At 37.1% G+C, this 12,293-nt stretch overlaps 1 protein-coding gene across 2 annotated transcripts in view; it reads left to right on the top strand.

The window, feature by feature from the left end:
- SMYD3 (SET and MYND domain containing 3) overlaps nt 1–12,293 on the top strand; it is a 378,725-nt gene that overhangs the window by 25,183 nt on the left and 341,249 nt on the right. The gene's annotated exons all lie outside the window — the stretch shown is intronic.

The following is a 12,293-nucleotide window of genomic DNA, read 5'->3' as shown; positions in this document are numbered from 1 at the left end:
TTGCAAGAGAAATTTGGAGTGCTCCAAATTGCCCCTGTGGAAGAGAGAGAAGCAAGCAGGGTGCATGTGTCCACCTGTGGTATTTGCATTTCTTGTGGTATTTGCTCACTGAACAGTGGTGGAAATGCAGAGGCTGAACGTGGTGTTGCTCTGAGCCTGGCCACGTTGCCTGTCTCTGCAAAAGCTGGTCTGCTGCCAGGGTGGGTGATCAACATCTGTGCTCTTCCTCTAAATTGCTGCCCTGGGTTCTTTTGAGCTTGGATCTCTTAAAGTTGGATGGTTTTCTTGTCTGCCTCCTTATTCCTTGCATTTGCTTGATGCTTTTACCTTGTTTCCTATTTCATTCTCTGTTTTGTTGCTTTCCAAACAAAATAAAAGTTAAATTCCTGCTGTAATGCTTCAGAATTGAAACTGATGCCACAGTACTTAAGTTTTCAAGAATTTAAGACAGTGACCCATTGCCTCTTCCTGCATTGTGGAAAATAATCAGTTGCATGTAACTCAAAACAATAAAGTGAAATTCATTGATACCTGTTCATTTAGAGTTCAGTTGAAGCTGCAAGTGATCAGCTACAGGGGAGAAAATAAAGAATTCCCCCTCAGCTCCCACAAAGTGAGGGACAGAGGAGGATTTGGAGAAAGCTGTCTTTCATAATTGCAAATATTGTATCAGAAAATATAATTTTCAATATGAGACTGTAGGTTTTCAGGTTGCATCTTGTACTTAAGCCATCACTGACACTTGAGCATCTTTAGTTGAGGATATATTTGTCCTCTTCTTGTTCCTGTAAACAGATACTGTCTTAAAATTATGTATTGTAGTAGAGATTTGTATAATTATAGTCTGTCTTCATAGCTTTTTATCTTGAGCATGGAAAAAAAATTGATTCATACAAATTTTCCAACAGGTCAATGATCGTTAGAAGCTGTGTGTAGTGGAATATCAAAGTCAGTTATGGATATTCTGAATCTATTAACCTGTGTAACCTTTCCTTTCCTTTTTTGGTATGATGAATGGTGGAATCTCTGTCACAAGCTCCCAATGTTATTGCATATGGATGTTCCATCCTCTTTCACATGGTTTTGCTAAATTGTTTCACCAGACAACTGCTTTATTTTTTTTAACAGTATTGGTGTAGTTATTGAATGAATAGGTAATTGCAAGCACTTTGAGGTTTTTATCCTAAATATAGTAAGCTTCCTGGTTACAGAAATTGCCAAAAAATTATGTAATTCCTGCCATTTATAGATACTTATTTATTTTTATTGAATATGTGTATGGATTTTTATTTTTTAAAATGAGGTTTAGTTTTACTTTTAGTTACTACTTTTTCTAGCCATTTGTCCCCAACAGCAATCTTCTTAAATGTGTCGATATATAAAGGAATCTCTTCTTCTTATTTTGATTTTTTTGGTGGTAGTTTGTGTGTGGGGGTTTTTTCCCCTCCATTTTTTTTTGTGGTTTATATTTTGTTTGTGGGTTTTTTATTTCTTCTGTGGTATGGAAAGAGACTGTTAAAAAGTGTCAAGTATACTTGATAGTGTTCCTTTAGAGCCTTCAGACAGTTTGAAAGAACTGGATTTTCAGGTGGTGTATGTATGACCTATGCTTACTGATGCTAAATAATGATCTCTTCCATCAGCTCTCACAAAGAGGGATCTGCTCTGTCCCTCTCTACTCACTCTTGATTCTCTATACTTGCTCTTGGATCCCAGGGTGCCAATTTGGGTGTCAGTGTCTCCTGGATGTCACCAAGAGGAATTGGTGACTCAACTCATGTTGGTAGCTGCTCACCAGTACAAATAAATGGTTTGTACTCGTTTCAGAGAGATGGATATATAGATGTATAGCAAGATAAGTGGAGTTGATGATTGTGGAATTTTCATTGGCACTTATATTTAAGCTGAACAGATTGTACTGCACCTGATCAGCCTCTGAAAGTCAGCCCTGCTTTGGGAAGGAGGTGGGACACGATGACTTAAAAAATTCACAAAACGTAACTGGTTTTATGGTTCTGTGATTTCTGTGCTGAGTTGTGATGTTAGCATCTCTCCACAGCTGCATGCTGCTTTCTCCTTGGAGTTATGAGGGGTCCAGAGAATGGTCCCCACAAAACTTGATTTGAATTGAAAATCTTTAGAAATCTCTTCTTAGGCTGGTGTAATCTATACTTGCTATTTCCTCTTCCCTTTGTTTCCCTAATCCCTGAAGCAGACATGCCTATAGCTTTGGCGTTTGTTGACAAATATGTCAGTGAGTGTTACATTTGGAGAACGGACTAATTCTTGCCAATCATTATGTGGGTGGTTTACTTATGAATAGCGATCACTTAAACAGCTTTCTGTTAGTGCTGAAGTTTTTGCAAAAGACTTTTTTTCCCGAGGTCAGGTTTTGGGTTGTTTTTATTACAAAATGTGTGACTCAATGTGTCTCTATGCTGCACAGTGACTGACTGGAGAGTGCTGCGGGTGCCTGAAGCTTTTCACATGCTGGCTTGACTGCTGGTTTCAGCTGGGTCATAGCACAAGGGCTGCAGCTCGTAGTTACCCCAATTTCCCCAGCTAACATCATCAGAAACTGGGGTTTTTTTTGCATTGCACAGTCAGTCTGTTTCAGGTCTGACCTGAAACCTAGAGTTGTGTTTCTGGTGTCAATGCTAATTTCCTTTTTCACTGGTCCGAGGAGAGCAATCTTTGCTCGAAGAAACTGACCCAGTTGAGTGACTTGTTTTTCTACTACTGCATTCATCCAGCTGTGGTGTAGTAGGTGAAAACTTTGTCAAAGCCTTCAGTGGTACAATGGAAGTCCATTGCTGAGCAAGGTCATGGCATTCTGCTGTGAAGGTCAGGGCTTTTGGACTTGGAAATCCACATTGGAGAAAGCACCAGTTCTCATTCCCAGAGTAGGTAGATTTCCTCCTTTCATTTACCTAGTTGCCTTTTCCCAGTATTTTTATCTGCAGCTCTCCACTCATCCAGCAAACACATTTTCCACTAGAAAATGCTAATTTGTAAATTTTTTTGATGTATACACGCTAAGTATGGTTTCATAAACAAAATTTTTCTTATCTTAGAAAATGTGCTTGAACAGTTTAAAACCAATAAGTATTTGGGAAATTAATTGGTTTCTTCAAGTCATAACTTGGAGTGTTGTTGTATTTTTTGGTAATTACACAGAATGAGAAAATTTTAGGAGTAGGAGAGATCCTAGAACAAGTAATTCCTTTTTCAAAATGCATGACATGAATTCACTACAAAAATGGTCATAAACAGATTTTTTAAAATGTTTTTATAAGAATTCCAGTTAAACATTATAGGGATTATAGGATGGGAGGATGCTTTATTCTGCCAGTTTCTCTGTTTGCAATTAATTTAGGATATCTTGAATATGTTATTTTAATACTACAGAAATTAAATATAATGATAGACTTAATTTAGGATTTCATTTTTCTTGCCAGCATTTTAAAATACCTGCACTTAAAAAAAAAAAATCTAATTTTCCTTTCAAAGTCAATGTTTCTGTGAAAATAAAAGCACCTTCTAAGGCCATGTACAAGTGTTAATAAATTGATAATCTATTTTTTATCCTTAGCTAACAGAGTCCAGATCTCCATGACCTTTTTTTCCCCCAAATGTGTTTTTGGGTTTTTTTTGGTATGTGTAAGTATATAATAATTTCAGAAGAAAGAGAGTTGTACCATGTTCTTCTGGTGTCCTAAAACAACTGTTTTGACAGTGCCTGGTTTATATTAATCTGTCTGATATTTTCATAGGATTTATACTTTGGTTTGGGGTTATGTGCTTATATATATTTAGTTTTAGCAGATGACCACATATTTATTTGTTTTGGCAATATCTTTAATCATTCAGAAGACTTTTATCCCCTAATCCCTTAGTTTTCTAGGCAGACCTAGAGCATCTGTTTGCAATTCTGCCTTGGACATTGCCAGCACAAATTAGTCTTGGAAATTCACTTCACATCTTAGCTTAAAATGTTCACAGACATTTTCAAGGTTCATGAGCCTTACAAGAACAATTAATACCAAATATGCTTTAATCCAGATTTCCACCCAAGTTTCTTAAAAATCATTACAAATATGAACCTGGCAGTTCCCCTTTCCAGTTAGGTAGGTTAAGGAATTTCTGCTGTGTCTTATTTATTGGGACACTGCTGCTGCTCACCTTACCCATAGTTTAGGATGAGGAATAAAGAAGAATAGTGTAAGATGGTGGTGTGTGTGATTCATCCATCAGTTCCACCAGTCCTTGCCTCATCATGCTTGGTTTTTTTTTTTTTTTTTGCAAAAAGCTGAACTTGTGGAATTTTTGTTTGCTTTTAAATGAAGGCAGTGGTCAAAGCCTTAGGGATTTTTTTTATCTCTTGAAGAAGGGCTCATCTTCAACAGTGCAAAGACCTAGTATCATGATGGAATCTTTTTATCAAAACAGGTGAAAAAGTAGCATTGTATGAAGTATAAAAATGTGGCCCTGATTCAAGAAATGATTCTGTGCCAATGTCTTCCATATTATGCTCCCAATTTGAAGTTGGGAGGCACCCGGCATATATATATGTTTATATATAATAGCCTAAAGGAAAGCTTTTCAGTTTTGTGAATGTTTCTGTTGTGAAGAAATTCCGCAACATTCAGGGGTTACTGATTTGAAGCTAACACATTTTATTAATTGCATGTAACCAGCATGCACTTAGGCTGACTTCAAAAACACTGGTGCACAGCAGAGGGGATGCCACAACTCAGCCCTGCTGAGTAAGGGTGCTCCAGAACATGAGAAATATCTATATAACAGCAGACTGAAAATTCAATGTGCTTTATGGAAGAAAACAAGAATTATTTTGAGGTAAGAACACAGCTTAGTTAAAATATGTGATTTCTCTGACTGCCCTAAACAAACATATATTCTTTAAACATAACCTGTTCAATGTGAAAGCCATCATACCAGTAGAACATGTACTACATGCCCTTTTCAAAATACAGTTTACTTTTAAATCAAATAACCCAAATCAGTGTGGATCATCTCTGGGCTAGGTTTTGGACTTGAAATCTCAGTGGTTCCTTGACTGAATGGAGTTTTGTTGCTGTGAAGAAATTTCATTGTCCTCAAAGGTGAATTTTGCCATGGTAACAGGAACTGCATTGTACTGGGATAAAGGTATTCCTTACCTATTTGTCATGAGTTTTATCCTTCCTGTATTGGAATGTTTTTATAATTTTTATTTTGTATTAGCAGAGTACTGCATATACATGCAGCACTTACAAATGCCTGAGTGGTGGTATTCCTCAGGCAAATATTTTAGTAGTGGGACTTTTTTTTTTGTTTGACTGAACTATGTTCCCTTTGCTACTTCTTCATGAACCCAACTGATCTCTTTTTTAGATGGTGTATTCAGATTTTGAGAACTCCACCAAAAGAAGTCAAGTAATTTCATGTGGAATTCTTATATTCAGCTAAAACTGTAGGTGTAATTTGGATTCTTTTACCAGTTTTAATAATCTGTATGCAATTAATAGGAGGCATGAATCCACTTGCCAGCTGAGAAATACTCCCAGTTATTAACAGGGAATGTCTTGATTAAAATGAAGCAAACCAAAAATCCCTAATCTCCAAACTGCACCTACATCTCCTACTGTTTATGCTGACAATTTGACTTTGCTTTTTTTGGTCAGACATTAAGAAGTGACCTTCTTGGGCAGTTATTTCCTGCACAGCCTGAGGAACCAGGATGACAGAGGTTGGGTATTTTGCCCCAGTCTGCAAGTCACTTGGTCTTGCACCTGTCATGTGGAGGAACATTTTCTCTGCATCTCTTATGTGCAACTTTGCTTTGTACAACTCGTGCTTTCAGAAGAAACTCAAATCAGTTTTACCTTAGGCAGTTGTTGCAGTCATGTAACAAAAGTGGGGACTGAACATAAGCTACTTAAAGCTGTTGGCATGCTGCAGTGTGAGTGAAGCATGCACAGGAGAACCTCTGGCTCTCCCTCCATTTATAATGACAAAGTAACCAATTTGGATGTAAAGTTTGACAGGAGACCAGAATTCAAGCAGTACAGTAAGCTGGATTTAGGGTTTATGTGGATCCCTCTGATACTGCACCAGCCTTTCCAACGTGCACAAGTCACTTGTGTGCACTGGCTGGCAGAGCTGTTGAAGGGAGCAGGTGCCCAAGGTGGTGAGAACCTCTTGTGAGTTTCACTGTGTTACTGCAGGAGTGGTGGTGGATGTTCAGAAAAGGTGATGAGTTAGAGTGTAACACTTTCAGGAGATAGATACAGGAGGAAATAACAGATATGAGATGAGAAGTCACAGTAGGAATAAAATGCCAATCGAGGTGGTATATGTATGGATAAGAATATATTCTTGTATATGCATGCACTTAAACTTTATATTTTGCAATCTTGATGAAAGTGAGGTTTTTATAAAACAGTGTGGTTGCAGTGGATCATTTCTTACCGCAAGCTTTTTCAGCTCATTGATTTGAGGCATGGTTGACTTTAGAAATTACCAGAGGCTCATTTTTCTCCAACATATACTGCAGGCATTTATTTTATTCTGCAAAGCAGAGCATTGCTTGTGATTATTTAACTTTTACTGATACCTATAAGCCATATCAGCACTGACATACATTAACAAAATCTCCAGCTCTCTCCCAGCAATTGCCTAGCACAATAAACCTTCACTTTCTTCCTTTGCAAATAAGGAATAACATATTTCTCATTTTCCTGTACTGTGCTCTGCAGAGTCTCATTCCATGGTTGTTGAACTGAAACAAATAATCTGATTTCACTCATGACCCATTGCTAAAGCTACGGTATAAAGATTAAAGGCTCATATTTCTTGGCCATGGAGAAAATGAAATTTAACTGAAGACTTATAATGATGTAAAAGTAGCACCTTCTGGAACATAAACCCCAATTTTAACTAGGTAATTGTGCAAAATCCATGGCCAATCCATATCAATTTGTGATTTTCCTTATTAGTTTAAACCTCCTTGCTCTGTCTATGCCCATTTAAAGCTTCTTCAATACCAGTGGCAATTTTTGAAATAGAAAAGTGTGTTCTGATGTATTGTCATTGGAACAAATCAGCAGGAAGGTAAACTGCAATCTCTTAGCTTATGACAGATATTATGGCTTGGCAGCTCTTCTTCTTTTAACATTTGCTATGGAATGTTCTAAGCGAAACATGAGAACTGGTAGCTAAGTGTGGGGAAGCGTGCTGTATGTTGAAATTGCCGTGACTTAATTAAGAAATAGTTTTTTAAAATTAAAATATTAAAATAACTTCAGATTTTTAAAATCACTTGGTTGTTTCTCATGTTGATGCAACATTATTATTCTATTGCCTGATAAAATGAGCTAGAAATGGAGACACTTGCACTGAAAAATACATGGGAATTTTTAATAAAAAGTTAAGATGAAACAAAAGTAGTTCAAGTTTTATCTTCATTTCTATAGTTCCACAAGAATTTATGGAAACTTATTTGCAAGTATGATCTGTGCTTTATCTGTGTAAAATAGTTTCTGGGAGACACTAAATGATTTTGACATTTCCTAGTTTGAATAGGTCTCTTTTGTGAAGGTATTGACTGTATTTAAAAATGTAGCAATACTTCTTTCAGAACCAGTTTGTGAGAGAGAGCTGCCATTTGCAGGCATGCCTGAGCATTTACATATCTTCAAACACATCAGTTAGTGAGATGGAAATTTTCAGGATTACTCCTGGGGTTTGATGCCTTCCTGGTCAAACTGTCAATTCTTCAGCAGAAAAAAATTGTACTAAAGCTAGTGATGGCAAGTGGCTCCAAAATACATTTTGGAATTGGGCTGGATTCTTTAAAAAGACCTTTTTGCTGGAAATGGGCAAATTTTAAAACTTTGAAGAATGTACAGGTTTTGGTTACTGAAAGTTTCTCTAGAATAGGTGGGAAGTAGATTTAGGCAAATTAGCACTAGCGGTCATAGCTGTTAAATTATAATTCCTTTTTTTTTCTCAAAATATATGGGTGTCACTATAGCTAGAGGCATTTCTTTTGACTATGTTTTTGTTTCTCTATTGAAAAAAAGAAGGAAAACTTGTATAACTGGTCTCTGAAACTGAAGAAACATCTATTATGCTTTTAGCCATCGGATGTCACCAGAGTACAGAGAGTAAGTATTAGATGATGTGGAACTGATTTATGACTTCCCTGGCTGTTTATTTGGACTGTGAAGGCTCCAGCCTTGGAGAGGCTTTCTCAAATCAGTAGTCTCAGCATCTTGACCAGTTTCATTATGTCTCTGATTCTCTTAAATGCAGAGTATTGAGCATGAAATAGGTTCAGCACCCTGTCCTGCCTCTATAGGGGCATTGACAAGAGTGAAGCAGGAGAGGAAGCAAACAAGAGATGAACAAATATCACCACACAATTTAGCCTTGGTATTTCCCTGCCTGTTACAGTGGCATAATTGGCAGAGGCCTTGAAAACCACTTTTGTCCCCACTGCACCCATAGTGCTGGGATTGCTAATTAGCTCATGTACCTCATTTGCTCCCTGCTGTTGGGTGGTGGTGCCCTGCCAGGTTGGGTGGCTTGGCCTCTGCTCTGTTAGGGGCCTTTTGGGCAGCCCTGGGCACTGCCAGGGCTTTGCTATAAACAAACCTGAACCTGCAGTGGCTCAGCTGAGTCTGGGGACCTCTGCAGGAGTTTCAATACAAACGCGTTAACTAAAGCACAGGAGACTTTTACAAAGACCCTTGAGAACCAGATGAGGCTCCAGTGAGTCTTTAAGGACTTTATGCTTTGAGATGTGAAAAGTTTAATGAGTATGTTTTTTAACAGTAATATTTCTTCCAGGTGATGTGGCATTATAAGTGGACTTTAGGGCATTTTAGTTGTAAAGCTTAACTTTAAGTTTTAGCTACTATATGGACAGTCCGGGTTGAAGGTCTTGCTTTCCATCAGTAATGGTGCAATGTAGGTCTGGGAAAATAACAATTTGGTTTTAACTGCCTTATAAGAGTCAATAGTAAATATTTATGTTCTGCATTTTCTGAATAATTTCTATGTAGCATTGCTGTTCCTATGCTAACATGAAATACCTTCATTCTTACTGGTGAACTTCCAGAATTAAGCACTAGTGTGGGACCTATGGAATCTACCTTTCAGTGACACATAAAGGAGGGACACAGAAGGGGAGACATCCCTTCTGTATCCAGAATCTGTTGGAGAAATAAGCGAGAGATGTGACATAAGAGATTTTATTTAAGCACTTGGTAGGAGGAAGCTTTGTAAAATGTTTTCAGATCAATGCTTGGAAGTGCCACTCTGATGCAATATGAAAATTGCTGTAAGGAGTATAAAGTGAGAAAGGATTTGAGGCTTGTGGGGAAAAAATAAGACTTCTTGGAGATAAAAAAACAATGCCTTTGTCATCTATAAAAGGAGAAAGACCTTCTGAAATGGAAAAGGTGTTGAAATAGAGTAAATTAGAGGAAAAATATGAACAGTGACAAGCAAACCAAAATGCCTGCAAAGCTGGAGATAATGAAATGACAAGGATAAAATACAGAAGATTTGAAGGAAAAATATGATGGAATGCGTCAGTTAATGGTAATTTAAAAGACTGTGAATCCGACTAAACTGAAAGAGAGCTAGTTAGGCAGCTAGTTGTAAATTTAATACAGGTGTTTATTGATTTGCTAAAAGTGATCTTTTTTCAGTAACTAAAGTAACTTTTTTCAGTGTCTTACAGTTGATAGGTTTTGAGATAAACAGTGGTACTCTCAGGAATAGTCTGCATTTCTAGGAGGTGAGGATGGACTCAATATGAGAAGTGCCTTTATCTGGGGGAAACTTGTGGGCATTTAACGTGCATCCCAAGAGAAACAGGTACAGCAGAAAACCATCCTGCACTAGAGGGCTGGATCAAAGTGGGAAGCAGAATTACAGATGTCAGGAGCATTTTCATGTTCTTCTAATGCAAAAGTCTTCACTGGGATTTTATGAGTTCATGACAAGACCACTTCAGATGTCTTGTGAAACCTCACAATATCAGATTGCACCTGAGCTGGAAGCAAGCTGTTTCTCTGCCCTTTCTGCTATTTGATAGGAGCACATTTTTCCTGCATTTTACTCCCATTTTCTACCTTTGCAGGTTCTTCAGCTTATAAGTAAGCAGAACTGACTATTCTGTTCCAGTCACCTCTATTTGAATCTTAACTTGGATGTGATCTTAGCCCCCACAGGGGCTAAGCAGATTGAAAATGAAGAGTTCACTTGATGTATATCCTTTCCCAATTCTAAATCTACAGGGCAAAAAGCACTGGTATTTATTTTGAGCCTATCTGTGTTACTTTGTCTGTCAAATATTTTTGCCTGAAATACTTTACTTTTTCGTTCGTCACTTTCAAAATATGTTCCATAGGGAATGAAAGATCTTTTGGGCATAGATGTTCACATTTGGAAAACGAAAAACAAGTGAATAGGCATTGCAGGATCTCTAAAAAATGTTTATGCCAAAAATATATATGTGGTCAAGAAAGGAAAGGAGCTAAAAAAAAGAAAAAAGCTCATGAAGATATTCTTCTCTGAGAGGGTCAGAGGGGTTTGTATTTCATTGAAAATTATACATGCATATGATCCCAGAGGTAATACTAGCAGGATGTAAATGTTTACATCAGTATGATATTTTAGAGTAACAGCTTTGTTATGGTGAAACATTGACCTATGGGTTGAAGAAAAAACTACTTAGATATACATCAGATTAATGACAAAATTAATCATTTTTATAGGGAGAAGTGAAAGATGGGATGTTTTATTATATTTAGCTTCATTGGATTTTAATCACACGTTCCATAAATGAGCATTTAAAAATTGCATGTAGCTTTTTTTCCAGGTTACTAAGTTACAGATATGACCTTTTCATATTTTGAAATATAATCTTAGTCTTGCACAGTATTTGACTTTCTTCTTTGATTGAAATCCCGAGGTGGAATGAATGTACTGTGTGACTGAAAATAATCTGTTTAAGCCTGAAATTGCTGGAGGGAGGCGTGTTGGCATACCCACTGCAGGGAAGCCCTGGAGATGGCCTTGATTTGTGAGAAAGCAGCTTTGCAGGGCAAGGAGGTGCCGCAGAGAGTTTGTAGGCGTTGCCTGATGCTCTTGGAGCCGCCTTCTGCTGTGATGCTGTTTCAGTGCTCTCAGTGGGGGACAGCTGTGAGTTTTGCTGGGGAATAATGACAGTGTTTTCACACAGCCACTGATTTCAGTTGTGAAATCAGTTTGTTTTATTCATCATGACTGTTGATAATGTGTGTGTGTGTTTGTACATATACTGTGTGTACACTTCTATAAATGTGAATATATTCTAAAGCCAGGCTTGTCTTCTAGGACAAAAAACTCCTTATTTTGGGATATGCTGAGCACTTCTGAACGAGTTTTAGGGTCTTGTACTACTGAAATTGCTTCTAATGTAAATATTTTTGTTTTTAGTTGAGAGATTTTTAGGTGTTTTCATGTAGCATGAGAGGTAAATGTTGAATGGAAAAGTAGAATTCAAAGTTAAGATTAAATTTCATGCCAATTTGAGAGCCATATGTTTTGGTATTTCTTTTTATAAGTTCCTTCACTAATTTTATTGGAAAGCACATGTGAAGCATTTCACCATTTACCAACGTAGTGGAGAAGGGTATAATTCTGTTCTAGGTTGTATCAAGTAATATAATAACTACTACATTTTAGTGTCTTTCTCTTAAAAAATCAATGTGGGTTTTTTTGTTTGTTTGTTTTTGTTTGTTTGTTTTTTTCAATTTAACCATGGGAGTGACATCTTTGTCGCTCTAGATAACTTTTCAATTTCAGCAAGGAATGTCTCACCATTCTTTTTCAAAAAAGTGCAAAGAGGTTTTGAAAAATCAACGCTTTCTTATCTTAATTTGGTGATACTTCAATCACTGGGTGAACACAAGGACCAGTTTCTATACAGAAGGAAATGAAATCTAGTACTTGGATTTTTTTTTTCTTTTTTTCTTTTCCCCAGCCTTGACTTTGGCTCCTGCAACCTCCAAAAGAAAAAAAAACCCTAAAATTCCAATGAAGATTGTCAGGAAGGGTTATACTGCAATGAAGAAGTGACTATAGACCCTTACAAATTTTGTTTAGAATATGTTTTCCAGTTTGCAGACCAGGTATTCTTCAGAAGAAAAAGTAAGGTGCAGAAAAGAATGATGGGAGATATACCTACTACACAAAACCAGATAAAAAATAAGATCGAGAAGCTCTTGTCAGCTAAA

Source organism: Melozone crissalis, unplaced genomic scaffold (genome assembly GCF_028551555.1).
Source record: "Melozone crissalis strain CALT ecotype California unplaced genomic scaffold, PUWL_Pcris_2 ptg000027l_1, whole genome shotgun sequence".
Classification (NCBI taxonomy): domain Eukaryota; kingdom Metazoa; phylum Chordata; class Aves; order Passeriformes; family Passerellidae; genus Melozone; species Melozone crissalis.
Note: the sequence above shows the minus strand (reverse complement) of the source record. Positions and strands in the feature narration are given on the sequence as shown.